The 26,162-nt window shown below is 40.9% G+C and overlaps 1 pseudogene; it reads right to left on the bottom strand.

Annotated features, from left to right (window-relative positions):
- Positions 1–25,849, bottom strand: part of LOC103235479 (SHC SH2 domain-binding protein 1-like) — a 47,771-nt pseudogene extending 21,922 nt beyond the window's left edge.
- Positions 25,850–26,162: the final 313 nt, after the last annotated feature.

Below are 26,162 nucleotides of genomic sequence, written 5' to 3'. Positions count from 1 at the left end.
ATCAAAAATTAGAAATGACTCAAATTGTCTAGTCCTTCCTTGTACTTAAAGCACTATATAAGCACAAAATTGTGTTGAATATTCCCTGAGAAAGATCATGGGATTTCAAAAAAATAAACCTTTGAGATTCTGAGGGGAAAAAAATGCTGTCATTATTAGAGAATGATTAACACAAAATAACCTCGTACTGGACAACCTCACTAGCACTTGAAATTTATTCATTTACATAAATTCTCAAATATAATGACAGAACAAAAAGTATGTCTCAATGTAACAAAATAATTTACAAATGTACAGTTAATAGATATTAAACTAATGAGTTTAACACTAAAATATTGCCATTACCTGTAGTTTTAAAATAATTGCTTTATTTTTCAGTTAAATGTATATCAACTAGCTGTGCCTTAGGTTACAGCTTCTCAATTCTGATATTAGAATCACCTAGGATTTTTCAAAAATACAGATGCTCAGGCCAACATCCATAGCAATAAAAACTGGTCTCTGAAAGTGGAGAGGTATTTTTTTAAAGTTCCCTAGGGATGTAATGTGTAGCCAAAGTTGAGAACTACTGTCTTAGATGGCTATTATTTTTTTAACTTAGTCATGCTCTGAAGAAGATGGGGGGGGAAAAGCAGAACAAAACCCTAATTCATATCAAATTATGGTGAACACTCAATATTTAAAATGAACAAAGGATTTTATTTTCTTGCTTTTCAAGTAAATGTATTAGATAAAGCTTGAAAAAGTAGGGATTTTGTCTACTTTGGCTACCCACACTCATTTAAAGATATTCTAGAAATCTACTTTGCAGATAAGAAATTAGGAACCAAACCACTGGTCTACTAAGTCGTGAAGATTAAGACTAAAATTTTAAAATACGTTTTTTAGCATTTCCAATATCCATGCAAGTTAGCTTATTTCTTCTCATTAGATTGAAACTTCATAGTCTAGAACCAATAAACCAACACCATCTTCAGACCCCTAAGTTCTGAAGCAGTGTGTTTTGAATTAGAAAGGAAAGTATTTGCCACACGGTGCAAAATCAAGACAGTGATTTGATCTTGCTGGCTGATAGCTCTACTCCTATCTTAGCCCAAGGACCTTTTCAGAGTCTGCCTGCATTTGGTAACATTCCAGTCCCTCCATCAAGTGCCACAGTTTCTTCTCCGTAACTAAAAACAATTCCTCCCTTATGCTGTCCCATCTGCCAGTGATGTACAAGGCATGTATGGAAATCATTACTTGTTCACACATGCAAGGTTCTCAAATCAGAGTACAATTTTTGTCCACATACAGATCAAATTTGCCAGATATGCATTATATTCTCCTACCATTACATTCCACTTCAATCAAAACCAATGACTACTCTTTAAGAGCAAGTGTATCAAACCTAGAAAATACTCAAGCTTTTTGATGTTCTGGGATTGTACTGAACACACTATAGAAAAATAGGAAATGCACAATGGAAAAATTAGAAAGGCTAAATAGAAATCACAGCCAACTTATGAAAGCTGAAATCAGACATACATAATTCTAAACCACGTAGAACCATTAACCAGATTTTCATTTTTTAAATTTTGTTATTATTTACTACTTAAACCAAGAGAAACTTACTAAATCAAATCAAACTGCATGAAAATGTAAAGGCTTCCTGCCTTGTCTTATATAGTCAAATCATCTTTCACATAGGAAAAACAAATTACCTTCTACAATTTTTTTTAATGTGAGTTCTAATTTTATTGCAGCATTGCCTAATAATTTACTGCTCATGAATATAGGAGAAAATTACTGGTCTTAGGGCACCATCTAGTGGAAAGATAAGTGTCACATGTAATAAGACCAGCATAGAACAACTACTTAATTTAGGTTGCATGATTAATTTTGGTATTTTTGTATGGAAGGGCTTTTCCTTGTCAAAATATGATAAATTAGAAGAATGTGTTTAGGTATTTTGGATTCATCTGTTAGTTTAACCTAGTATGTTTTACTATAGGAACTTAAGAGTAAAGCCATATAGCTTAAAAAGTATTCTTTAAAAGTTTAAAGCAAAAAAGTCTCTATAATTCAAACAAGTTCACTCTTTGAAAAAAACAATTGTCATTGAATAGATGTTCACAAACCTCCTGATTTTAGACTCAGTTTATAAACAGTAAAAGCAGGTTTCTCCGCACTTGTTCGTTTCATTTAATAACTTGAAAAGGGGTTGCACTATTTATATATTGGCCTATTTCTGTCTATAGGCCCTTGGAGTAAGAGTGTGCATGTGTGTGTGTTGTACGTGCGTGTGTATGTGTGTCTCACAAAGGTAAAATTAAGCCATGATAACTATTTTTTCAATATGTACAAGATTAGTAATAAACACAATCTCAACTGAGGTTCAACACATCTGACAAAACAATCATATGCATCATCCTTTTCTTCACTCCAACTCTTCCAAATGTTTTGGTAGGAAAACCTGAAAAATAACTTAATATCATTCAAATTTAATCACTGGCTCCAAATGTTAGGATTCTGGAGGGATGAGAGCTAAAGAATAAATCAAAGCAATTCTCATATCTCAGAGAATGTTGCATATTTGCTATGGTTATCAGTTGAGTCATACAAGATAATGACCTTCTTTGGATCAGCTAGAGGGGTTTTTCTTTTTTTTTTTTTTTTAATTATTATACTTTAAATTCTAGGGTACATGTGCATAACGTGCAGGTTTGTTACATATGTATACTTGTGCCATGTTGCTGTGCTGCACCCATCAACTCATCAGCACCCATCAACTCGTTATTTACATAAGGTATAACTCCCAATGCAATCCCTCCCCCCTCCCCCCTCCCCATGATAGGCCCCGGTGTGTGATGTTCCCCTTCCCGAGTCCAGGTGATCTCATTGTTCAGTTCCCACCTATGAGTGAGAACATGCGGTGTTTGGTTTTCTGTTCTTGTGATAGTTTGCTAAGAATGATGGTTTCCAGCTGCATCCATGTCCCTACAAAGGACACAAACTCATCCTTTTTTATGGCTGCATAGTATTCCATGGTGTATATGTGCCACATTTTCTTAATCCAATCTGTCACTGATGGACATTTGGGTTGATTCCAAGTCTTTGCTATTGTGAATAGTGCCACAATAAACATACGTGTGCATGTGTTTTTATAGCAGCATGATTTATAATCCTTTGGGTATATACCCAGTAATGGGATGGCTGGGTCAAATGGTATTTTTAGTTCTAGATCCTTGAGGAATCGCCACACTGTTTTCCACAATGGTTGAACTAGTTTACAATCCCACCAACAGTGTAAAAGTGTTCCTATTTCTCTACATCCTCTCCAGCACCTGTTGTTTCCTGACTTTTTAATGATTGCCATTCTAACTGGTGTGAGATGGTATCTCATTGTGGTTTTGATTTGCATTTCTCTGATGGCCAGTGATGATGAGCATTTTTTCATGTGTCTGTTGGCTGTATGCATGTCTTCTTTTGAGAAATGTCTGTTCATATCCTTTGCCCACTTTTTAATGGGGTTGTTTGTTTTTTTCTTGTAAATTTGTTTGAGTTCTTTGTAGGTTCTGGATATTAGCCCTTTGTCAGATGAGTAGATTGCAAAAATTTTCTCCCATTCTGTAGGTTGCCTGTTCACTCTGATGGTAGTTTCTTTTGCTGTGCAGAAGCTCTTTAGTTTAATGAGATCCCATTTGTCAATTTTGACTTTTGCTGCCGTTGCTTTTGGTGTTTTAGACATGCAGTCTTTGCCCATGCCTATGTCCTGAATGGTACTACCTAGGTTTTCCTCTAGGGTTTTTATGGTATTAGGTCTAACATTTAAGTCTCTAATCCATCTTGAATTAATTTTCGTATAAGGAGTAAGGAAAGGATCCAGTTTCAGCATTCTGCTTATGGCTAGCCAATTTTCCCAGCACCATTTATTAAATAGGGAATCCTTTCCCCATTTCTTGTTTCTCTCAGGTTTGTCAAAGATCAGATGGCTGTAGATGTGTGGTATTATTTCTGAGGACTCTGTTCTGTTCCATTGGTCTATATCTCTGTTTTGGTACCAGTACCATGCTGTTTTGGTTATTGTACCCTTGTAGTATAGTTTGAAGTCAGGTAGCATGATGCCTCCAGCTTTGTTCTTTTGACTTAGGATTGTCTTGGAGATGCGGGCTCTTTTTTGGTTCCATATGAACTTTAAAGCAGTTTTTTCCAATTCTGTGAAGAAACTCGTTGGTAGCTTGATGGGGATGGCATTGAATCTATAAATAACCTTGGGCAGTATGGCCATTTTCACAATATTGATTCTTCCTATCCATGAGCATGGTATGTTCTTCCATTTGTTTGTGTCCTCTTTTATTTCACTGAGCAGTGGTTTGTAGTTCTCCTTGAAGAGGTCCTTTACATCCCTTGTAAGTTGGATTCCTAAGTATTTTATTCTCTTTGAAGCAATTGTGAATGGAAGTTCATTCATGATTTGGCTCTCTGTTTGTCTGTTACTGGTGTATAAGAATGCTTGTGATTTTTGCACATTAATTTTGTATCCTGAGACTTTGCTGAAGTTGCTGCTCAGCTTAAGGAGATTTTGGGCTGAGACAATGGGATTTTCTAAATATACAATCATGTCATCTGCAGACAGGGACAATTTGACTTCTTCTTTTCCTAACTGAATCCCCTTGATTTCTTTCTCTTGCCTGATTGCCCTAGCCAGAACTTCCAACACTATGTTGAATAGGAGTGGTGAGAGAGGGCATCCCTGTCTTGTGCCAGTTTTCAAAGGGAATTTTTCCAGTTTTTGCCCATTCAGTATGATATTGGCTGTGGGTTTGTCATAAATAGCTCTTATTATTTTGAGGTACGTCCCATCAATACCAATTTATTGAGCGTTTTTAGCATGAAGGGCTGTAGAATTTTGTCAAAAGCCTTTTCTGCATCTATTGAGATAATCATGTGGTTCTTGTCTTTGGTTCTGTTTATATGCTGGATTATGTTTATTGATTTGCGAATGTTGAACCAGCCTTGCATCCCAGGAATGAAGCCCACTTGATCATAGTGGATAAGCTTTTTGATGTGCTGTTGAATCTGGTTTGCCAGTATTTTATTGAGGATTTTTGCATCGATGTTCATCAGGGATATTGGTCTAAAATTCTCTTTTTTTGTTGTGTCTCTGCCAGGCTTTGGTATCAGGATGATGTTGCCCTCATAAAATGAGTTAGGGAGGATTCCCTCTTTTTCTATTGATTGGAATAGTTTCAGAAGTAATGGTACCAGCTCCTCCTTGTACCTCTGGTAGAATTCAGCTGTGAATCCATCTGGTCCTGGACTTTTTTTCGTTGGTAGGCTATTAATTATTGCCTCAATTTCAGAGCCTGCTATTGGTCTATTCAGGGATTCAACTTCTTCCTGGTTTAGTCTTGGAAGAGTGTAAGTGTCCAGGAAATTATCCATTTCTTCTAGATTTTCTAGTTTATTTGCGTTGAGGTGTGTATAGTATTCTCTGATGGTAGTTTGTATTTCTGTGGGGTCGGTGGTGATATCCCCTTTATCATTTTTTATTGCGTCTATTTGATTCTTCTCTCTTTTCTTCTTTATTAGTCTTGCTAGCGGTCTGTCAATTTTGTTGATTTTTTCAAAAAACCAACTCCTGGATTCATTGATTTTTTGGAGAGTTTTTTGTGTCTCTATCTCCTTCAGTTCTGCTCTGATCTTAGTTATTTCTTGCCTTCTGCTAGCTTTTGAATGTGTTTGCTCTTGTTTCTCTAGTTCTTTTCATTGTGATGTTAGAGTGTCAATTTTAGATCTTTCCTGCTTTCTCTTGTGGGCATTTAGTGCTATAAATTTCCCTCTACACACTGCTTTAAATGTGTTCCAGAGATTCTGGTATGTCGTATCTTTGTTCTCATTGGTTTCAAAGAACATCTTTATTTCTGCCTTCATTTCGTTATGTACCCAGTAGTCATTCAAGAGCAGGTTGTTCAGTTTCCATGTAGTTGAGCGGTTTTGATTGAGTTTCTTAGTCCTGAGTTCTAGTTTGATTGCACTGTGGTCTGAGAGACAGTTTGTTACAATTTCTATTCTTGTACATTTACTAAGGAGTGCTTTACTTCCAATTATGTGGTCAATTTTGGAATAAGTGCGATGTGGTGCTGAGAAGAATGTATATTCTGTTGATTTGGGGTGGAGAGTTCTATAGATGTCTATTAGGTCTGCTTGCTGCAGAGATGAGTTCAATTCCTGGATATCCTTGTTAACTTTCTGTCTCGTTGATCTGTCTAATGTTGACAGTGGAGTGTTGAAGTCTCCCATTATTATTGTATGGGAGTCTAAGTCTCCTTGTAAGTCTCTAAGGACTTGCTTTATGAATCTGGGTGCTCCTGTATTGGGTGCATATATATTTAGGATAGTTAGCTCTTCCTGTTGAATTGACCCCTTTACCATTATGTAATGGCCTTCTTTGTCTCTTTTGATCTTTGATGGTTTAAAGTCTGTTTTTTCAGAGACTAGTATTGCAACCCCTGCTTTTTTTTGTTCTCCATTTGCTTGGTAAATCTTCCTCCATCCCTTTATTTTGAGCCTATGTATGTCTCTGCGTGTGAGATGGGTCTCCTGAATACAGCAGACTGATGGGTCTTGACTCTTTATCCAGTTTGCCAGTCTGTGTCTTTTACTTGGACCATTTAGTCCATTTACATTTAAGGTTAATATTGTTATGTGTGAACTTGATCCTGCCATTATGATATTAACTGGTTATTTTGCTCGTTAGTTGATGCAGTTTCTTCCTAGCCTAAATGGTCTTTACATTTTGGCATGTTTTTGCAATGGCTGGTACCGGTTGTTCCTTTCCATGTTTAGTGCTTCCTTCAGGGTCTCTTGTAAGGCAGGCCTAGTGGTGACAAAATCTCTAAGCATTTGCTTATCTGTAAAGGATTTTATTTCTCCTTCACTTATGAAACTTAGTTTGGCTGGATATGAAATTCTGGGTTTAAAATTCTTTTCTTTAAGAATGTTGAATATTGGGCCCCACTCTCTTTTGGCTTGGAGAGTTTCTGCCGAGAGATCTGCTGTTAGTCTGATGGGCTTCCCTTTGTGGGTAACCCGACCTTTCTCTCTGGCTGCCCTTAAGATTTTTTCCTTCATTTCAACTTTGGTGAATCTGGCAATTATGTGTCTTGGAGTTGCTCTTCTCGAGGAGTATCTTTGTGGCGTTCTCTGTATTTCCTGAATTTGAATGTTGGCCTGCCCTACTAGGTTGGGGAAGTTCTCCTGGATGATATCCTGAAGAGTGTTTTCCAACTTGGTTCCATTTTCCCCCTCACTTTCAGGCACCCCAATCAGACGTAGATTTGGTCTTTTTACATAATCCCATACTTCTTGCAGGCTTTGTTCATTTCTTTTTCTTCTTTTTTCTTTTGGTTTCTCTTCTCGCTTCATTTCATTCATTTGATCCTCAATCACTGATAATCTTTCTTCCAGTTGATCGAGTCGGTTACTGAAGCTTGTGCATTTGTCACGTATTTCTCGTGTCATGGTTTTCATCTCTTTCATTTCGTTTATGACCTTCTCTGCATTAATTACTGTAGCCATCAATTCTTCCACTTTCTTTTCAAGATTTTTAGTTTCTTTGCGCTGGGTACGTAATTCCTCCTTTAGCTCTGAGAAGTTTGATGGACTGAAGCCTTCTTCTCTCATCTCGTCAAAGTCATTCTCCGTCAAGCTTTGATCCGTTGCTGGCGATGAGCTGCGCTCCTTTGCAGGGGGAGATGCGCTCTTATTTTTTGAATTTCCAGCTTTTCTGCCCTGCTTTTTCCCCATCTTTGTGGTTTTATTTGCCTCTGGACTTTGATGATGATGGTGACGTACTGATGGGGTTTTGGTGTAGGTGTCCTTCCTGTTTGATAGTTTTCCTTCTAACAGTCAGGACCCTCAGCTGTAGGTCTGTTGGAGATTGCTTGAGGTCCACTCCAGACCCTGTTTGCCTGGGTGTCAGCAACAGAGGCTGCAGAAGATAGAATATTGCTGAACCGCGAGTGTACCTGTCTGATTCTTGCTTTGGAGGCTTCCTCTCAGGGGTGTACTCCACCCTGTGAGGTGTGGGGTGTCAGACTGCCCCTAGTGGGGGATGTCTCCCAGTTAGGCTACTCAGGGGTCAGAGACCCACTTGAGCAGGCAGTCTGTCCCTTCTCAGATCTCAACCTCCGTGTTGGGAGATCCACTGCTCTCTTCAAAACTGTCAGACAGAGTCGTTCGCGTCTGCAGAGGTTTCTGCTGCTTTTGTTTACTGTGCCCTGTCCCCAGAGGTGGAGTGTACAGAGACAGGCAGGTTTCCTTGAACTGCTGTGAGCTCCACCCAGTTCGAGCTTCCCAGCGGCTTTGTTTACCTACTTAAGCCTCAGCAATGGCGGGCGCCCCTCCCCCAGCCTCACTGCTGCCTTGCCGGTAGATCACAGACTGCTGTGCTAGCAATGAGGGACGCTCCATGGGCGTGGGACCCTCCTGGCCAGGTGTGGGATATAATCTCCTGGTGTGCCCGATTCCTTAAAGCGCAGTATTGGGGTAGGAGTTACCCGATTTTCCAGGTGTTGTGTGTCTCAGTTCCCCTGGCTAGGAAAAGGGATTCCCTTCCCCCTTGCGCTTCCCAGGTGAGGCATGCCTCGCCCTGCTTCAGCTCTCGCTGGTCGGGCTGCAGCAGCTGACCAGCACCGATTGTCCGGCACTCCCTAGTGAGATGAACCCAGTACCTCAGTTGAAAATGCAGAAATCACCAGTCTTCTGTGCCGCTCGCGCTGGGAGTTGGAGACTGGAGCTGTTCCGATTCGGCCATCTTGCTCCGCCCCCCAAGGGGTTTTTCTACAACATACTTTTTTTAAAACTTCCTTTTTATCAGAAGTAGTATTTATTTACCGCCTATAACTGGGCAGATAGTAGTTCCATTTGTTGAGATAGAAAACACTGGGAGAGAAACAGGTTTGGGGTTGAAAATGAAGAGTTTTGTCTTCACCATGTTCAGGTTGAGATGACTATCTGACCTCCCAGTAATGATGTCAAGTGTGCAGAGGAATACACAAGCCCAGAGATCAAGGGAAAGGTCAGGGCTAGAGACATAAATCTCGGAGGTGTCAGCATATTAATAGTTTTAAAGCAGTAAATGAGATCATCTAGGGACATAATATAAAGCAGTAGTTCTCAACCCTGGTTGCACATTAGGGTCCCCCGGGACACTTTAAAAAATTGATTCCCTATCCTAGACCAATAAATCAGATATCTGTGGAGGGAGGGGGGTTAGCATCCACATGTTTTTTAAAGCTCTCTAAGCACTTTAACAAACTTTTATGACAAAAAATTCTAAACATATAACAGATAAAATAGTATCATGAATATCACGTATCCATCAGTCAATTCCAATAATTATCCACTTAGGAGCAATCTAATTTCATCTCTACCTCACCAACCTACCCTCTGCTCCTCTCCTCCCACCATCCTTACCCTGGCTTATTTTGAAGCAAATCTCAGATACATAAAATCATTCACAAATTTTTAGCTCTAAAATAAATCTTTATGCCAAAAAAGTTTTAATTTCTAGTATTACCAAATACCCAGTCAGTACTCAAATTTTCCTAATTTTCTCTTTGCTGTTGTTGTTTTACAGTTGACTTATTCAAATTAGGATCCAAACAAGGCCAGCTGTGGTCCTTAATGGATGTGTCTCTTAAATCATTTTTATTCTATACATTACCCCTTGCTCTTTTTACCCTCGTATTTAATAGCTTCCCATACACTGAATTTTGTTGATTACTTCTCCAGGGGGTCATTTAACATGTTTTTCTGTTTCCTTTCTTTCTGGTAAACTGATAGTAAGATCTAGAGCTTGATGGGCTTCAGGAAAGATTTGTTGGCAGGAATACTTCAAGTGAGGCATGATGTACTTGCATCAGGAAGCACATACAGCAAGTCCTCTAATGTCAGCCTTTCATTCAATGTCTTTCATTATATAAGGGAATAAACATCAATTCCTAGCCATAGTCACAGCCTGTGTGGAGTTTTCATGTTTTCCCATGTCTGCATGGGTTTTCTACATATACCCTGGCTTCCCACATACGAAAGATGTGCATGCTAGCTGAACTGGTGTGTCAACATCCTCCCAGTCTGAGTTTGGGTGTGAGTTCACCGTGGGATGAAACGGCATTCTGTCTCATGCTGGTTCCTATCTTGCGCCCTAAGCTGCCATGATAGGTTTTGGCCACCTGCAATCCTGAACTGGAACAAGCAAGTTGGAAAATGAAAAAATGAATATGAATTATTGTCAAATAAAAAATTTTAAATTAGACAATAATCATACAAATGCACAAAAATAAACAATGCAGTATAAAATCGCCCAGCAAGTCCATCAAGTTTGTGACTGGTTTGAACCACATGGTGGTAAAGGGTAGTCCTTACAATATTTACTTTGCTGACATTTATTCCTCAATTTGACCAACCACCACCATGAATGACTGCCATGACTCACTGATTCACCAAAAATTGGGTAAATAATTATTTTGTTTTCTTACATGTATACAGGATTCACATTTATTTCAATGTTCAAGATTAAAATTGTTTTGGGTCTTTATTAGAAGTTTGGTGATGTTTTTGTGACCAGAAATATGCCATAGGAACTTTAACTTTTGTTTATATGTATTAGCCTATGGTAACATTGGTTTTGTTATTTCACTTAAAGCTGAAGTTTCCAAGAACCTGTCAACAACAGTAAGTGAAGACCTCTATAATGCCTAGCCATCTCTTTTTGTGAGGTTAAGACTGATCAATGGATTCAGGTGTTGTCAACCTGATTCATCCACTACAAAGTTCTCTATTAATTTTTTACCTAAAGATTATAGCAGTCATGGAGGATCACTACCTATAACCTTTATTTCATTAGTGGTTACAAAATATGGATATTCTGTCATTCCTTCTTCATGTAGTGGTTGGAACATGTCTATAAGGAAAATCCCCAAGTTATTATAATGTGCTTCCAAGGTAGAGTAGATTAGAAAAAGAAGAGTAATAGGATTGATCCCTTGGTAACTCGAACACTCTAAAAAGTTAGAGCACGAGAGAAGAGCTGGGCAAGATGACTAGAAAACCAAGCCAGTGAGACACGAAATGAACAGTCCTGTCACAGAGGCTGAGAGGACAGTGTGTTAAGATGGAAATGGAGGAGGCGGAGCAAGGTGGTAGAAAAGAAGGCTCTTCTGATCATCCTCTGTGCAAGGACACCAATTTAACAACTAACCACACAGAAAAACAACTTCGTCAGAACTAAAAATCACACGAGCACCTATAGTACCTGGTTTTAAGTTCATATCACTGAAAAGAGGCACGGAAGAGATAGAAAAAACAGTCTTGAATCGCCAGTGCCACCCCTCACCCACCCTTCTGTGTGGTACAGAGAGCATATCTGGGCGCTGGAGGAGAGAGAGCACTGCAATTATGAGGCGTTAAACTCAGCTGTCCTGCTACAGCAGAAAGGAAAACTGGACCAAACTCAGCTGATGCTCTCACCCATGGCGGCATTTAAACCAGGCCCAGCCAGAGTGGAATCACTCCTCCCAGCAGTCCAAACTTGAGATCCTGTAAACCTCGCCACTGAAGGCTAAAGCACTTTGTGTCTCTAAGTAAACTTGAAAGGCAGACTAGGCCATAAGGACTGCGACTCTTAGGTGAGTCCTAGGGCTGAACCGTAGGGCTGAACCGGGCCGAGAGCACAGTAGACTTGGTGGGGGCACACAACCTACTGAGACATCAGCTGAGGTGGCTAAGGGAGTGCTGGCATCATCCCACTCCTAAACCCAGACTGCACAGCTCACAGCTCTAAAGGAGACCCCTTCCCTCCACTTGAGAAGGGGAAGAGTGGTGAGGTCTTCACCTTCCATCTTGGATACCAGCTCAGCCACAGCAGGACACGTCACCAGCAAGATTTGTGAGGCTCCCTCACCCCACATTCCAGGCCCTAACTCCCATTCCCCAGTGACATTTCTAGACACATCCTGGGTTACAAGGACCCAGTCCTGCCAGCATTCATCGCTTGCCAACTGAAGACCCCTTGGGCCCTGAATAACCAGCAGTGATACCCAGGTACTATGTCGAGGACCTTGGTGAGCCACTGAGACTTGCTGGCTTCAGGGGAGACTCAGCACATTCCCAGCTATGGTGGGCCACAGGCCGAGACTCCTTCTGCTTGAGAAAAGTAAAGGGGACTTCATCTTGCACCTTAGATATTGGCACAGCCACAGCAGGGTAGAGTACCCAGCGGGCTATTAGTGTCCCTAATTCCGGGACTTGATTCTTGAATGGCATTTCTGGACCCGTCCTGGGTCAGAGGGAGGGAAGCCCACTGCCGTGAAGGGTGAGTCCCAGGCCAGGCAGCATTCACCACCAACCGAGTCGAGAGACCTGGGGCCTTACGGGAACATCAGCAATAGTCTGGCAGTAGTCCTTGTGGCCTGGGATGGTGGTAGCTACGGGGTGAGGCTCCTCTGCTTTTGGAAAGGGGACAGAAGTGTGAGAAGGACTGTATCTTGTGGTTTGAGTGTCAGGTCAGCCACAATACAACAGAACACCAGGCAGACGTCTAAGGTTTTGACTCTAGTCCCTGACTTCAGGACAACATCTCTGGATCCAACTGGAGCCTGGGGGACCTCATCACCCTGAAGGGAAAGACACAGGCCTGGCTGGCTTCGCCACTTGCTGATTGTTAAGCACCAGGTTCTTGAGCAAACATAGGCAGTAGCCAGGATGTGGTTATAGTAGGCCTTGGGTGAGACTCAGTGGCGTGCTGGCTTCAGGTCTGACCCAGTACAGTCACTGTGGTGGTGGCCACAGGGTGGTTGTGTCACTCCACCCCCAACTTCAGGCAACTCAGAAGAGAAACTCTGCTTGGGAGAAAGTAAGGGAAGAGAACAAGAGTCTCTGCCTGGTAATCCAGAGAATTATCCTGGATCTTGCCCAAGACCATAAAGGCAGTACCTCTATGAGTCTACAAGAACCATAGTGTTACTGGACTTGGAGTGCCCCCTAAAGCAGGTACAGCTTAGATCACAACACTCAAGTCTCTTCAAATATCTGAAAAGCCTTCCTAAGAAAGACAAGTACAAACAAACCCAGACAGTAAAGACTGCAAGTAAGTACCTAACTCTTCAATGCCCAGACACAGATGAACACCTACAAGAATCAAGACATTCCAGGAAAATAATACCTCACCAAATGAACTAGATAAAGCACCAGGGCTCTTCCTGAAGAAACAGCGATACATGACCTTTCAGACAGAGAATTCAAAATAGCTGTTTTGAGAAAACTCAAGAAAATTCAAGGCAACACAGAAAAGAAATGCAGAATTCCATCAGATAAATTTAACAAAGAGACTGAAATAAAAAGAATTGAGCAGAAATTATGGAGCTGAAAAATGCAGTTGGCATACTGAAGAATGCAACAGTGTCCATTAATACCAGAATTGATCAAGCAAAAGAAAGAATAGTGAGCTTGAATATAAGCTATTGGAAAATACACACTCAGAGGAGAAGAAAGAAAAAACAATGAAGCATGTCTACAGGATGTAGAAAATAGCCTCAAAAGGGTAATTCTAAGAGTTATTGGTCTTAAAGAGCAGGTAGAGAAAGAAATGGGGGTTGGAAGTTTATTCAAATCCTCCTTAAGGATAGGTCATATGTTAGGTATCAAAACAAGTCTTCAAACATTCAAAAAAACTGAGATAATATCAAGCACCTTCTCTGACCAAAAGAGAATAAAACTAGAAATCAATAAGAGGAATTTTGGAAACTATGCAAATACATGGAAATTAAACAATATGCGCCTAAATGACCAGTGAGTCAATGAAGAAATTAAGAAGAAAATTGAACAATTTCTTGAAACAAATGATAATGGAAATACAACATAGAAAAACCTATGAGATACAGTAGAAGCAGTACTCAAAAGAAAGTGTATAGCTATAAGTGCCTACATCAAAAAGAAGAAAAACTCCACATAAATAATCTAACAATCCATCTTAACGAACTAGAAAAGCAGGAGCAAACCAAGCCCAAAATTATAAGAAAATAAATAATAAAGATCAGCACAGACATAAATAAAACTGAAATGAAAATACAAAACATCAATGAAACAAAGGTTGTTTTTTAAAAAGTTAAACAAAATTGACATACCCGAACTAAAAAAAAAAAAAAAAAGATAAGAATAAATAAAATCAAAAATGAAAAAGGAGACACTACAACTGATGTTATAGAAATTCAAAGAATTTGATTCCTAGTATCACTGGCGGATAGTATAAGCAATTATATACCAATAAATCAGAAAATCTAGAAGAAATGCACAAATTCCTAGATATATACAACCAATCAAGATTGAATCAGGAAGAAATCTAAAACCTGAACGGACCAAGAAGTAACAATGTTGAAGCTATAATAAAAAGTCTCCCAGTAAAGAAAAGCTCGGGACTGATGGCTTCACTGCTGAATTTTACCAATCCTTCCCAAACTATTCCAAAAAATAGAGAAGGGGAGAATACTTCTAAACTCATTCTACAAGACCAGTATTACCCTGATATCAAAATCAGACAAAGATACATCAAAACAAAACAAAACAAAGAAAAGAAAAAGAAAGAAAACTACAGGCCAATATCTCTGATGAATATTGATTCAAAAATTCTCAACATTACCAAACCAAATTCACTAATATATTAGATCATTCATCATGATCAAATGTAATTTATCCCTGGGATGCAAGGATGGTTCAACATACATAAATCAATGTGACATATGATATCAACAGAATGAAGGATAAAAACCATGTGATCATTTCAATTGATGCTGAAAAGGCATTTCATCAACATCCTTTCATGATAAAAACTCTCAAAAAGCTGGGTACAGAAGGAACATATCTCAACATAATAAAAGTCATATACAGCAGACCCATAGCTCTTATCATACTGAATGTGGAGAACTCAAAGTCTTTCCTGTAAGATTTGGAACACAAGGATGCCCACTTTCACTACCGTTATTCACCACAGTACTAAAAGTCCTAGCTAGAACAATCAGAAAAGAGAATGATATAAAGGGCATCCAAATTGGAATGGAAGAAGTCAAGTTATCCTTATTTGCAGATGATGTGATCTTATATTTGAAAAAAACCTAAAGACTCCACCCAAAACCTATTAGAAGTGATAAATTCAGTCAAGTTGCAGAATACAAAATCAATATATAAAAATCAGTAGCATTTTTATATGACAACAGTGAACAATCTGAAAAAAAAAATTTAAGTACCCCCTTTTAAAATAGTTACACATAAAATTCAATACCTAGGAACTACCCAAAGAAGTGAAAGATTATAATGAAAACTATCAGTGATGAAAAAAGTTAAAGAGAACACCAAAAAAGGAAAAATATTCCATGTTCATGGAATGGAAGAAGCAATTTTGTTAAAATGTCCATACTACCCAATGCAATCTATAGATTCAATGCTATCATAAGGAAAAAGAACAAAACTGGAAGAATCACATTATCTGACTTTAAAATTATATTACAGAGCTATAGTAACCAAACTGCATGGACTGGCATAAAAACATACACAGAGACTAATGATAAAGAATAGATAACCAAAAAACAAATCCCACACATACAGTGAACTCATTTTCCACACAGGTGCCAAGAACATACACTGGGAAAACTATAGCTTCTTCAGTAACTGGTGCTGGGAAAACTGGATATCTATATGCAGAAGAAGGAAACTAGACTCCTATCTCTTGCTATACACACAAATCAAATCAAAATGAAGACTTAAATCTAAAACCTCAAATTATAAAAAACCCTTAAACTATAAAACTACTACAAAAAAAATTAGGGTTTTCTCTAGAACATTGGTCTGGGAAAAAACTTATTGAGTAATACCCTACAAGCACAGACAACCAAAGCAGAAATGGACAGACGGGATCAAGTCAAGTTAAAAAGCTTCTTCATAGCAAAGGATACAATCAACGAAGTGAAGAGACAACCCATGGAATGGGAGAAAATATTTGCAAACTACCCATCTGACAAGAAATTCATAACCAGAATATACACGGGGCTGCAAACAACTCTATAGGAAAAAATCTAATAATCAAAAAATGGGCAAAATATTTGAATAACCATTTCTCAAAAGACATACAAATGGCAAACAGGCATATGAAAAGGTGCTCAACATCATTGATCACCAGAGCAACGCAAATCAAAACTATAATGAGATATCATCTCACCCCAGTTAAAATGGCTTATATCCAAAAGACAGGCAATAATAAATGCTGGCAAAGATGTTAAGAAAAGGGAACCACACCAGGCACGGTGGCTCATGCCTGTAATCCCAGCACTTATGGAGGCCAAGGAGGGTGGAACACTGGAGGTTGGGAGTTCGAGACCAGCCTGACCAACATGGAGAAACCCTGTCTCTAGTAAAAATACAAAATTAGCTGGGTGTGGTGGCACATGCCTATAATCCCAGCTATTCAGGAGGCTGAGGCAGGAGAATCGCTTGAACCCGGAAGGCAGAGGTTGTGGTAAGCTGAGATGGCGCCATTGTACTACAGCCTGGGCAACAGGAATGAAACTCCATCTCAAAAAACAAAACAAAACAAAACAAAAAAAAAGAAAAGAAAAGGGAACCATTCTACACTGTTGGTGAGAACGTAAATTAGTAAAATAACTATGGAGAACAGTTTGGAAGTTCCTTGAGAAACTAAAAATGGAGCTACCATATCATCCAGCAATCCCACTCCTGGGTATATATCCAAAAGAAGGAAAATCAGTATATTGAAAAGATACCTGAACTCCTACGTTTATTTGCGGGACTGTTTACAATAGCTGAGGAACCTAAGTGTCCATCAACACATGAACCGGATAAAGAACACGTGAGACTTATACACAATGGAATACTATTCAGCCATAAAAAAGAATGAATCATTTGCAACGACATAGATGAAACTGGGGATCATTATGTTAAGTGAAATAAGCCAGGCACAGAAATATAAACATTGCATGTTCTCACTTATTTGTGAGATCTAAAAATCAAAACAATTGAGCTTATAGAGATAGAGGGTAGAAAGATGGTTACTACAGGCTAAAAGGGAAGTGGTGGGGTGAGGGGAAGGTGGGGATGGTTAATTAGAAAGAATGAATAGAAACTATTAGTTCACAGCACAACAGAGTGACTACAGTCAATAATAACATAATTGTACATTTTAAAAGAACAAAAAGAGTCTAATTGGATTGTTTATAGCACAAAGGATAAGCACTTGAAGAGAAGGATACGCCATTCTCCATGAGGTGATTATTTCACATTGCATGCCTGTATCAAAACATCTGATGTAACCCATAAATATATAAACCTACTGTGTACCCGCAAAAATTAAAAAAATAAAAATAAAAAGATAGAAGTAGTGATCAAATACCTAGAATGCAGTCAAAAGGTCAAGCAGGATGAGATCAGAGAAGTGTCAACTGGATTTGAGAACATGGAAGTCTTTGGTAATCTTGAGCACAATTTTCATGGTGAAGTTAGACTAGAAGTGTTAGGGGGATGCCAAGAAGTACAGACCGTCTGTCTGTGACTATATATAACTCTTTTGAAAAGTTCTGTGTGAAAAGAAAGGAGCACTAAAAATGAAGCCAGCTATCTTTTAATTCTTATGGATTGGGCTGTCAGTCTCTTTACCCTCTAGAGTCTATTTTTTTTTTTTTTTTTAATGAATCTAAGCAAGCCTTTACTCAATTCAAAAAAACCTCTGCCGGCTCTTTGTTGCCCTTAAAATGAAATCCTAAACGTGGTAATATAACATGGATTCATAATTTAACTCCAATTACCTCTCTTGCCTCAGAGCCCTTGTGGGTAAACTCTCAATTTCACAAGCTCTTTCAAACCTCCATGTAACATGCTGGTCAGGCTGCCGGGAGTGTCTTCCTTCTCCACCTGGTAAGCTTGTATTTACATCCCACAACTCAGCTCAGATATCCTCCTCACCAGTACCCTGCCGGGCACTTACACATCATTCATATCTGCACCTCCCCAGTCTTTATTCCTTTAAGCCAGAAACATGGGTATCAGCCTTGACTTCCACATCCACTCATGTCTCATCCCCCATAACCACTTGACCACCAAGGCGCAGCTATTCTACTTTCTCAATAAGCTTCTGCCCCACTCTAGACCCCTCCATATCCCCACTCTAGATCCCTCCATATCCCCACTCTAGATTCCTCTGTGTCCCCATTCTAGACCTCTCCATATCCCCACTCTGGACCTCTCCATATCCCCCACACCCTCCCATATCTCCACTCTAGACCCCTCCATATCCCCACTCTAGACCTCTCCATATCCCCCACTCTAGACCCCTCCATATCCTTACTCTAGAACCCTCCATATCCCCACTCTAGATCCCGTCCTATCCCCACTCTAGACCCCACCATATACCCACTCTAGACCCCTCCATATCCCCATTCTAGACTCCTGCACATTCCCACTCTAGACCCCTCCACATCCCCACTCTGGACCCCTCCATATCCCCACTCTAGATTTCTCCATATCCTCACTCTAGACCCTTCTGTATCCCCACCTCCTTATTCCATCTCCCTCCATTTGTTTTCCACACAGCAGCCAGCATGAACCTTTAAAAACACAAAGCAAGTCATATTCACCCCAAAATAAAGACCCCTCAATGGTTTTTCATGCTCTTACAAAATGATTCACTGGTTGACAGAGCCCTGCACTGTCTGAGCCCTGCCAACCTCTCTACCCTGACTTCCTACGCCTCTCCCAGCACTATGTTCTGGCCACATTGACCTTGCAGCTCCTTAAACCCACTGAGTTCCTGAACCTGTTCCCCCATCTCCGCCACCCCTTTCACCTGCCACTCCTTTCACCTTTTAGACCCAAATTCGAATGTCATTTCCTCCAGAAATAAGCACAGAACGGCAACCTGACCCAGTCTTAGGACACTCTGAAATTCTTCATGGTGCTCACGGCTCCTTCCAATCGCATCTGCATCCTTATGTGATTATTCTATAAAGCTTTACCTCCCACCTGTAGACTGGCAGCTCCCCGACAAAGGTGTTGGTTTTGTGTACCAGTCATACCCCACCCTCAACTGAGAACCCAGCACTCCACACTTACTGAATCAATGGGCAAATGAAAACCCTCATAATTTGACCTTCTCTAGTCACTGACCAGAATCTGAGTCCTCAACATGGAGAGTATATGTAATCAGGCTCCTCTTGGCCAGGCCTGGTGGCTCACGCCTGTAATCCCAGCACTTTGGGAGGCCGAGACAGGCGGATCACAAGGTCAGGAGATCCAGACCATCCTGGCTAACACGGTGAAACCCCGTCTCTACTAAAAATATAAAAAATTAGCCGGGCATGGTAGCGGGCGCCTATAGTCCCAGCTACTCGGGAGGCTGAGGCAGGAGAATGGCGTGAACCCAGAGGCGAGCCTGCAGTGAGCTGAGACCGCGCCACTGAACTTCAGCCTGGGTGACACAGCAAAGACTCCGTCTCAAAAAAAAAAAAAAAAAAAAATTCAGGCTCCTCTTCCTTAACAGGAACTCTTACCAGTTCCAGGTACTTGCCTTTCTACCAACTTCTATACCCATAGAGATTGGCACCCTCTCTCCTAATTTCCTAAACTCATCAGTTATCCCTTCACCTTCAAATGCTTCGACTGACAGACTATTTTAAAGCAAGAGAAACATAAGGGAGAGTTATTTTGGTCCTGGACAGAAACCAGTTCTTTAGATTTATATTGCTTGGCTTAAAACTGAACACCCAGGGTTAAATGTTCTTGCATGCAATTAGAGATTGTCCATAAGATGTCAGAAGCGGCGTCTGAGGCACTCTGCTTCTTTATCAAGTATGTAAACTAAGCTTAGCAAAACCTGGTTAGCTGACTAATGGTATAGAAACAAGAAAGTACTTTCAAAACTACAAAACACCAAGCAACATTATTAACTATTATGATCATTGCATTAGCCAGTCTTCCAGTTACTAGAAGAATATAAGTCCATTTTTACATGGCTAAAAGTAGCCTTCTACAGTGAATAACTTATATATAGAAAATCCAAAAGAACTATCTGTATCAGTCACTATCTGATAGAAGATTTATCTGAAAAAAATTTTAAATCATACCTATTAATATTAATCCAGGCGTGGGCTTGCTTTCTCAGGTAAGGGACAAAAGTCTGCTTTGTACAAGTGGAAATAACTGCCAAAAAGGCTGAATGGCAGGAACACATCCCCTAGGGATCCGGGAAGCAGCCTCAGAAAACACCTTCTCTGACCAGATACCTCCTTGAAGAAAATGTGTATTAGTTAAATGAGTGCATACATCATCATCATGGTATACAAACTTCACTTTCTTTCCTTTCCTCTTTCTGTCCTTTTAGACTCAAATATACCAACCATAAGCCTTAGCATCCGTAACTTTTAAGTCGGTTTCTAAATATACACAAACCAAATTAAGAATCCCCTACCTTTTGTTAACATTTGGGTACTAGGTAAAAGACAAACAGGAATGCTTTGTACTGTACTATTTTTGTTAACTTTACTGTGAGTTTGAAATTATCCCAAATGATTTAAAACTTTTTTTTTTAGCTTAAAAAAGATTATCCTATCATTGAATATTTTAAACTATTGCCATGACCAAGTTTACAGTTTGAATTTTTTTTTTTTTTTTTTTTTTTTTTTTTTTTTTTTTTTTTTTGAGACGGAGTCTCACTCTGTCGCCCAGGCTGGAGTGCAGTGGTGCAATCTCGGCTCACTGCAAGCTCCGCCTCCCGGGTTCACGCCATTCTCCTACCTCAGCCTCCCGAGTAGCTGGGACTACAGGCGCCCGCCACTGCGCCCGGCTAATTTTTTTCTATTTTTTAGTAGAGACGGGGTTTCACCATGGTCTCGATCTCCTGACCTTGTGATCCGCCCGCCTCGGCCTCCCAAAGTGCTGGGATTACAGGCGTGAGCCACCGCGCCCGGCCTACAGTTTGAATTTTAAAGCTGGGTCTAACACAGACCAGAATTACTTCAATTCATCCAAAGTTTCTGGCCACAAAGTGATTTTTATCAACTTACCTTCATACCTGACATGCTCAGTTGCAAGTGCTGTCTAGTCAAACACTCCAGAATCATCAAACACCACCCAGCTCCTGCAGGGGCAACTGATGTTCCTTCAGCTCGAGGAGCTCTCTCATACACTCCAAGGTGAAAGTGCTTGCTCAAGATTCACAGAGGTATGGCTCAGCAAGCTGCACCACTGCCTTCAAGGCTGAAATGGCCACATCTGTCACCTAAAATGTAAAATAATGTGACTTAACATGTGGAAATCAAAATTAAGCTCCACGTATAAAACACTACTAACAGAGTGATTTTTTAAAAGCATGCAATAGGGGCAGCGATTCTTCTTCCATTATGGAAGCCTATCCTTCCATAAAGGATAAACAAGAGAGCCCTAGCTTTTAGTCTCATGGAACTTACATTGTAATCAAGAGAGTAAATAAACAAGATAGTGATGAGTAGGTGACAGAGAGTAACTAGCAGGGTGGTGATCTGGTTTTGCTGGGATGGCCAGGAGAAGTCACCTCTGAGCTGAGAATGAAAAGGAAGCAGCCATCTAAAGAGCACGGAAGATGCAAAAGCCCTGTGGCAGAGATGGGCTTGGCCACTGAAAGAGCAGAAAAGTAGTCCTTCTTGCTAGAGCCAAAGGGAGGAAATTGGGAGCGGGGGAGAAACAGTAGGAGATAAGGTGGGAGAGAAAGGCAAAAAGACCAGGACACATAGAGCATCAGGTGCTTGGATTTTACACGTTCTCCAGCACAATGAGAAGCCATAAAGCCAACACGGAACCCTTGGTAAATGCAATGCATTAGTAGTTTTAAGCAGAGAAACTGCACACTTCTTTTAAAACAATGACTTTGACTGCTTTTAGAGAAGTGACAAGGGCAGGAGGGGCGGGCACTATCATAACCCAATGAAAAGGCCTGAACTCCAACTGAAGATACTGGCATAATCCAAAATTTAAAAACTCACAAGGAAGAGCTGCAACCCACTGCCTCGTTCATAATCACTGCAGTATGCAATGCCATTTACTAAAGGAGCTGCAAAAAAATCGTGTATTCACACTCCTTGGTTTAACATTTTAGCTTAACAGGGCTTTTTGTGGTTCAGTTAACAAACACTGTGAAAAACTCACAGCTGTAATTGGAGTGCAAATTTAATGTAAAAGGCCCAGTCAGTTGAAAAATAAGATTGTTTTTACTTTCTGCAATGAGACACATTATCAAGAGATTAACCACATATCTACAAATTTACTAGGCAAAAATGGGATAGTTTTAAAATGCCTCTTTGGTTTGAGCCACTTAATGGGCTACAACTCAGAAGGTAAAAAATTAATGGAAACTGTTGACTTCATAATTAGGCCTCCTCATTTTTTAAACGATCTCAAATACTTCCTCCACTTCATAGGTTTATAATCCAGTTCCCCTTGTCAAAGGACACTGAAACTTAAGCCACTTTAATTCCCTGGTAGCTCCTCCTCAATTGCCTTTAAAATTTGCGGAACACTTCCTACACCATGGCAATTAGATGTGAAAAACATGCTATTTCAATCAGCTCATAAACTTTAATTAAAAATAAGCACTTTGGCTCTAAGAGTCTGAAGTAAAGTGCTTATAGCTTGAGACAAATGTCTTAACAACAAAATTAACTTCACCTCAAGCAGCACCTTGAGCACATTATGTGCCAGGCTGCACGCCATCCAGATGGCTCAAGGACCTTCTCCAAGAACTCAGCTGTGAATTTCCGTGCCTCAGAGGCCTTGCCGTCAGCTACAAACAAATTAAACACAGTAAGAAGTGAGAATGCAGAAAGCAGAGGAAAGTTAATAAATCCACTTAAATCCATTTTCTCAGAACCAACAACTGGCAATCTGAGGGACTGAGATAGGCAATCTACTTATAAACTAAAAAGATAAAAGGGGCAAAAAAAGGCCGGGCACGGTGGCTCACGCCTGTAATCCCAGCACTTTGAAAGGCCTAGGTGGGCAGATCACTAGAGCTTAGGAGTTCGAGACCAGCCTGGGCAATATGGCAAACCCTCTCTCTAGAAAAAATACAAAAATTAGCCAGGTGTAGTAGTGCATGCCTGTAGTCCCAGCTGCTCAAGCGGCTGAGGTGGGAGGATGGCTTGAGCTGAGAAGCAAGAGGTTGCAGTGAGCCAAGATCATGCCACTGCCCTCCAGCCTAGGTGACAGAGCAAGACTCTATCACCAAAAAAAAAAAAAAAAAAAAAAACCCAGAAAAGAAACAAAAAAGAGAACCTACTCACCTAAAACGTAGTCTTGATAGCCTGGATTACTCACAAGTTGATTTGTTTGGAAGATTTCTAGGTGAAGTGGCTTTTTTCCTTCTGGAATAAAACTTCGTAAACTAGAACCTGGCTTATCAAGACAGCTACAACCACTGAGTGAATCTTCAGTTTGAAAGAAACCTAAAAAACCACAAAAAATAAGCAGGCATAAGTATCCCAGATACTTCCAGTGCTCGTAGAGTGCTTCTGTCTTCACGTCCTTGCTTGAAATTCCAAACCAACAAGGATTTGAGTATGAATGCTCTACTTTTATCTCTATTATTGTCAGAAGAAACAGCTTTACAAACTTAAAAATATCTCAAAATCCAAGTTCTACTTAAAAACAGGAAGAGCTTAAGACTTTTCACAAGTTAGGTTTTTGTTGTTATGTGGGGATTTGGGGGAAAGCAGAGAAATAACGTTTTTTAATCCAGTGGAAACCACCTAAGTTCTTCTAGGGATCTTTACTATAGTTAGCAAGTTATAAAAGTCAAGTATCTGTTATTCTTTTCCCTCCCAAACACTGCCATAAAGCAGCATTAAAAGAGAGAGCTGATTTCCTATACTCCCTCTCCAATGGGTTGAAACTTCTTTATTTTCTACAATATCAGTCTGCCAATGGCTCCTCAATAAACAGGGATGAGAGATTCTTAATAATGCATAAGGTTTACTTCACTAAGACTACTACTAGGTTCCTCCTCATTAATTTCAATGACTGTGTCTAAGGAAAAGATCAGAAAATGCAAATCACATTAGGTTTGGGCTGTATGTAATTATGTTTCATAAGGCATGATTCAGCCAGTGGCATATCTAATTCTGTGTAATAAGATGTTTTTAAAAGAACGAAATGACTATTAAATAAGCAATGCTGAGGGTAGCACTTAGACTGGCAGAGTAGTTTCCGAAGGCGGTTTCAAGGAAGGTGTCTGAGACGGTAATTAGCAGCAGTCTTTCTTCCCCCACCACATTTGATTTTCTCCTTTCCCTTTCTCCTTCCTTCCATTCCTTTGTCCCGGCTCAGGCCTCTAGAATTACTTGATCCCACAGATGAGATGATCAAAGCAGGCAAGGGTCTACTACTGTTCACAAACACTGATGCGCATGAGCCTTAGAGGGCATCAACACCTCACTGGCTGTGTGACAATCTCTCTGTGCCTCAGTTTTCTTGCCTATAAAAAGATAAAAATAGTATGCCTACTTCAATGAAGAGAATTAAATAAAGTACTTGTTAACCATTTACTACAGTGCCAATTACACAGTATATATGTATATTTGTTAAATATACCTTACTTCAGCACCACTCTTTACAGCCATTTTGTTTTTCCAGCTTTACCGAAGTAAATAAAAATATTGTATAATCTAAGGTGTACAATGTGATGTTTTGATATACATTATGAAATGATTGCCACCATAAAGCAAATTAACATTTCCATCACCTTGCATCTGTGTGCTGAGAACACTTGTTTCGTTCTCGGCAAATTTCAAGTACACATTAGTGTCATTCACTACAGTTACCAAGCTGCACACTAGATCCCCAGAACTTACTCAACTTTGTACCCTTTGACCCGCATGTTCCCCATTTCTCCCACTTGCAGGCCCTAGCAACCACCGCGCTGCTTTTTCTCTCAGTTCTGTTTTATTTTCCACATAGGTGATATTATTTAGAATTTTTCTTTCTTTACAGCCACTTTAAAAGTATTCCGCTTCGCGCATTGTTTCACTGCGTCTTCACCACAAGGACAGTCCCTGGCTCCGTCTTTAGATGGGAAAACTGCGGCCCGGAGACATTTGCTAGTTGGAAAGGTGGGTCACACTTACGTCTTCTCATTTCGCGGCGGCTTTTTCCACTACACGATACAACCGAATCTGTTAAAAGTAAAAAACGTGACCCAGTTTAAAATGTCGGGGGGTGGGCGGGGGAGGAGGAATCTGCCTGAGGAGGAGGCAGAAAGGACCGAGAACGAGGGGACCCCGTTCCATTTCTGGACCCTGTCCGTAGGCTGCTCGCCAGACTTGGGGTCGCTCTGCCCTGGGCAATCAGGACAGCTGCGTGGGCTCAGGGTTCCAGCTGCCTTTTTCTTCGGGAGAGCGAATGGCTCGGATCTCTGAGGAAATGGAGCTGGAAAAGCGGAGCCATCGCTCCACAGCTCGCGGCGGTTCCTTGAAGCCCACCCAGGTGGGGAGTCCCTGACGCAGCACAGCTCCCTGCAGTCTCGGGGAAGCCGAGGCAGAGAGGGAAGCCCCGCCCTGGGTCCTTCCCGACCCCGACGTCCTGGCCCGCCGGGTCCCGAGGCCCCGGCCCGGGCGCCCCACGAGGGTCCCGACGCCCAGGCCTCGCTCGAGAGCGGCTTCTGGCCCAGCCCAGCGGGCGCTCACCTTCCTCCCGGGCACTGGCACCTCCCCGGCCGCCCAAGTGCACGCGACCCCGAGCCTCCGTCTCCCGGCAGCCCAGTCAGCCACTTCAAATTCCCGCGGACGGTCCCCTGGACAGTGACGCGACGGTGGGGCGCCTCTGATTGGACGGGCGGCCGAGCTCGTACCCCTGAGAGCCCCGCCCCGCCGCCCCCGCCGAGCGCCCCCTCCCGGCAGGCGGACTGCTGCTCTTGCTCAAGCTCTGGCGTGGGGCTGCGCGGGACCAACGGGAGCGAAGTTGAACGGGGACATCATTGGAGATGATTTTTGAAAAACGAGCAAGCCATGCCTGGAATGAGGGGGAGTGGGAAATACACTGGATTGAGAGTCAGAAGACATGGTGTTTAGACGGGCTTTGGCCATTCTTAGGGG

This window comes from Chlorocebus sabaeus, chromosome 6 (assembly GCF_047675955.1).
Source record: "Chlorocebus sabaeus isolate Y175 chromosome 6, mChlSab1.0.hap1, whole genome shotgun sequence".
NCBI lineage: Eukaryota > Metazoa > Chordata > Mammalia > Primates > Cercopithecidae > Chlorocebus > Chlorocebus sabaeus.
Note: the sequence above shows the minus strand (reverse complement) of the source record. Positions and strands in the feature narration are given on the sequence as shown.